This window comes from Polyodon spathula, chromosome 11 (assembly GCF_017654505.1).
Source record: "Polyodon spathula isolate WHYD16114869_AA chromosome 11, ASM1765450v1, whole genome shotgun sequence".
Lineage (NCBI taxonomy): Eukaryota > Metazoa > Chordata > Actinopteri > Acipenseriformes > Polyodontidae > Polyodon > Polyodon spathula.
In genome coordinates, this window is record NC_054544.1 from 33,109,855 (window position 1) to 33,115,154 (window position 5,300).

The window sequence follows — 5,300 nt, forward strand, 5'->3', positions numbered from 1 at the left end:
GAAGTTCGCCAAAGAGCACTTAGATGATCCACAAGACTTCTGGAACAATGTTCCTGGACAGACAAGTCAAAGGTAGAACATTTTGGCCTCAATGAGAAACATTATGTTTGGCGAAAACAAACAGAAAAACCTCATCCCAACCGTCAAGCATGGTGGTGGGTGAGTGATGGTTTGGGGCTGCTGGGACCTGGATGGTTTGCTGACCAACAGTTACAGAAAATGCTTAGTTGAACTCATTGCTGCTCAAGGGGGTGCCACCAGTTACTGAATCTAAAGGTTCACATACGTTTTCACACATGGATATTGAATGTTGAATCATTTGAAAAAGTATTATGTTTTTGTGTCATTTGTTTAATCAGGTTATCTTTATCAATTATTAGAATTTAGACTAAGATCTAATAATATTTTATATGAAATATGTGAAAATCCTAAGGGGTTCACAAACTTTTTCTCTGGACTGTACATATATATATATTTACATCTCCGCCGGTTTTCAGCCATGCTGATCTGCAATACCTGTTGGTCAGTTTCATTTTATACCTGCGAGTTTATTTTTAATTAATCAGTCGTAAGATAAATGAGTTGAAACAGTATTCACAACGAACAACATGACACCCAACTAATGACATTTGAACGGAAACCCCAAAAAACATTTTACACATGACATTTTTCTTGTGTAAATGTCTCGAGTTAAAAAAAAAATAAAAAACTTGCATGGAAACCCCATGATAGTATGTGTTACAATATTATCTTTTTTTAAAATTTTTATTTGGGGTCCAGGTTCATTATAGTCAAAGGTTCGTTTTAATGAAGTTATAGCGAGGGCGTACAGTATTTCAAAATATTCAACAACTGACAGCTAGCTATAACACCATCATGCTAAATTGGTTAAAACTTAAATGGGCTTGTTTTTAACACTGCTGTTCATTTGATTTTCCTTTCTGTTTGTTGATGTGCTTCAATTTTGACTTGGTTGTTATTTTATTTTATTTTTTTAGGAACCGCGGGAGGCGGATCGGGGCACATGCTTTTGACTTTGCTTATGTTTTTTTGTGGACTGGCGGTGGGTATAGCCATGAACAATAAAACTTCTCATTTGTAGACAGGGTTTATGAGAAGGCTAGAATTTATTAAAGATGCTGGTAATTGCCGGCCTAGTATTTGCTTGATTATTTTAAGAATTCTGAAAAGCAGGCATTAATTTGCTGCAGTCAGACAGTAGGCTGTATAAAAGGCAAGGTGATGTGGGAGACTTGTCTGCAGCAAGGAGACATTGTTTTCAAGGACAAATAAACATTTAATAACATTTTGCAAAGAGATAATTTTTTAATCATTCTGATCAAGTATGTGAATTACGGTTTATAATACCGGTACCATATTGTTTTGCAAATTTCAATTTTCAATACATGTTTCATAGATTACATGACAAAATAGAAAGTCCTCAAATAGAGAATATAGAACCGGGTGAATTTAAGTACACCATTTCCATGCAAGTTAACCACAAACAGGCAGCACAGCTGTCACCAAGAGTCAAAAAATCTTAACTAACTGTCTCACCCTTTTGATCAATTCTCAGGTCATACAACGGCGTTCTGTAGACTTCGGCAGGGGAAAGTGCACAGCGAGAGAGGGGTACATGATGTGAAGGTCCTAGGATAAATACTCTTCGACTGCAAGAAAGAGAGATTTCTAAATGATGAGGTACAAGACAGTATGAAATCTGATTGCAGGCTTCAGCTTCTCAACATTTGGGCCCTTACATTTTTTTTTTCTAGACAGAGCTTGGAAAATGCTAAACGGGGTCAGAAACTGATCAGTTAGCTACACAGCAAGATGGCAACAAACACAGCTTTAGGCATTTTTTCTTCCAAATGAAAGTCACAGACTTAACCAAACAGCATGCATTACATTAGATGGTAACAAACCTTATATATGCATTAAACAGAATGGTAATTTAAAAATTACAGTAGGAAGCACTACTAAAGATTCAAATGGTTTAGTTACTACAGTAGTGCTACACAACCACTGTTAAAGAAAACCAGAGGCCTTGTTCTAGGTTTTTAAACTTCACATACTGTATCCTGTTCACACATATATTTCTGGTTCTTATTAGAACAATCTAGTGTTAATCATCAACAGACAGATGGACATACTCACGTATGACAATAACCTTAATCTAAACATCCTTCTTGCACTTTGCAGTTAGTGAAATACCACATTTCCATGAACCACATAACCCAGGTACGTGCTTGAGTTGCCACCCATACCTCTGTTTCCATGTTTTTAAATTACTCGAATTGGCTACTAATTCAGGCAGGAGCCTGAGTTCTCTGGTCCTATTTCACTCCTTGGGCTGGCCTAAATTCTAAAATCTAAATTTGGGCTGGGAGGAAATTACATCATTAAACGTCAAATCAAAAATGTTGTAGTCGGTGGGAACATACCGTATAACAGGACATTTTGGCTGGTATTAAATTTGGTGGATTTGCTACATTCATTGAGGGATTTTGACGGTTTTTGAATTGCTGTTTTTCACAGAATCACAAAGAAAAATACAACACAGTTTTGCATTGATACTTTTAATTCCAAAAAGGTTCAAATAAATGTTTACTTAATGAAACCTGTCGCTAAAATCCCATTTACAGTAACTTATTATACTAGCATCTACAATATTATGCAGCAACTTGGAAAACCCCCCCCCCAAGAAAGGTCTTCTAATCATTTAAGACTCGCAAGCACTGGTAAAATTAGCTCAGTTTTATACAGTGCAGAATGAATTTATTTTAACATTTTGTTTTGTTTATGGACTTTGTGATACCTGCATGGCGGGAGTCTAATAATATCTACAAACTATCAACAATAACAATCAAGCATTAAGAAAAATGCTTAACGTAAAAAAAAATAACAGTCCTACTACAGTAACAGGCACAGTTTACTGTGCCTCTGGGTTTCTGATCGCATCAGATCAATTCCCTACTTTTAAGCCCTTTGATGGAAATGTTCAGCCTACTTTTAATGTTTTCAAGCAAATTTGCTTCATCACTGCCATTCTCATATCCACTTTGCGTGAAACAAATGCGAAAGAATATCTAGACAGATTTCTCTTTTAAACCACCGACAATTTGACTGAAATACTGTCTGCAGTGAATGCACGTCTTGACATTTAACTCGCAAGTACTTCCTGACCAACTGACGAGATAACTCGGAAAACATAATCCTTTTTCACCAACTCGAGTTCTTGGAGAATTCAGACGAATTTGAGTGCACTCAAGTTGGCGGTCCATGGAAACAAGGTATTAGCTTTTCATATATGTTGGCACAAGATCACCCAATTCAAACTTCTTATGCCATAGCCTAAACATATATTAACAGGTTACACAACACGCTGTGGAGTTTACAAGAAACACTGTGTGTATAATAAAGGTGTTGTGTAACACTCACGTGATAGAAGGGTCTACTTGCTTATAAGCAAACGCTGCACATGCTCCACAGTAGGTATACCCTGCATGACTGAAGAGAAGCAAGAGGATGAAAAAATATTAAGTACAATATAAATAGCACATTAACAAAAACATTGAAAAAAATGTGTAACCCAAATTTCCTTGTATATCTTTATCCAAAAATAAGACACTTAAACTTCTTTCAGCACTTGTGTTCTCCCTTAGAGGCACAATTATATTTAAGCAATAATCACATCACTCAAGTAGTGTTGGAACAATAACTGATTATCATGATCTTATCGCTAATGTTTTTGCATCGATTATTTTATGGCATTGAAAAATTATCATTGATAATCATATTATTGTCTGTTACCCTATACATTTGTGGGTAACAGTAGCTCTGCGTTAAGCAGTAAGTGGCACTGGACTGTTGGCGTGTGGCGTAAATGTGCTTTCACAGCAAGCACTTCAAATCATAGCAAACATAACATACATTTTTTTAGAATAACTGTACACTTGGAGACTTTCACATCGGTCATTTAGAATAAAATGGACAGGGTCTAAAATATACTGTGTTACTATTTCTCTGTGGGTGTCCATCAATATGGCAAACAACTTTATTATCGTATTAAAAAATAAACCATATATAATCACATACATATATACATATACAGTAGAACCTCATTTATCCACGTCTTCAATTATCTGAAGTAAGTATACATTGGCAATAATGTACTGTAACGCCCGCAGTGTGCACACACAACGACGTCGAGTGTCAATCTAAAACCTGTGTAGTCATCGTGAAGACAGCAGCCCTACAGATTGGAGGATTTATTTCTGACTGTGATGGACTTTCTCAAGGTTCAAAAGAATGACTTGCATTGGTGAATTGTTTAAAAAAAAAGCTGTTATTAAAAAACAAACAAAAAAAACACTTATGTTGGTACGTATTTTGTTGAAATGTAGGAAGTTTTAAAGTAAAAAAAAAATAAAAAATACAGAATTGTATTTTTGTTTGAAATCCCTGAAAACTAGCAATAATTCGCTACCATTATTTAATACGAATGCATGGAATAAATGAGCGAATACCTTGTGATATTTCTAGCTGCTAGACACGACTTGGTTTATAGGGAAATTGTGAGCTCTGATGGGCTGAATAGTTTAATCCTGTCATAAAATGTCTTATGATCTTGTAGTTTTGAATTATTTTTATTTATTTTGTAGTTTGGGTTTGGAGGTGTATTACATTTTGATTTTGCTAGGAGTAACACTGCTGAAGTAAACTAATTTAAAAACATTATTTTGTCAATATAGTGTATTGCGTACGTTGCCAGTAAACGCTAATTTGGTTTACATTACTAGTTTCTGTATTTTATCATGCATTCTAGTCACACGCAATGACAATGAATTTATCCACTGATTTTAAACATCCATGGACCTATGTCTCCCTAGCACGCGGATAAACGGAGTGTATATATATATACACAAACTTATACACACACACGCAGCTGTGCATTATGAGCATCAACAATTTACTCAATGCCTCCAGTAGTGTTTTCTACTATTATAATAACCTTAACTTGCATAAAGGAGGAAAAACATTGAGTAAAATAGTTCACATCACTATTTTCAAGTTGTGTTATCCAAAGGATAATCAAGTACAGAGAAACATCATCTCTGTAATTAACAAACCCAGGATTGGAAGACCCAAAAAGCTCTAACAAGAATGAGCTATAATTGAAGATAATATCATTAAAGAATAGAAAGAAGACATGTGCTGAATTGACAACAGAACTGGCAGAAGGCACAGGTGTCATTGTCCATCAAATCAACAGTATGAAGGCCACTGTTGAAATCAAG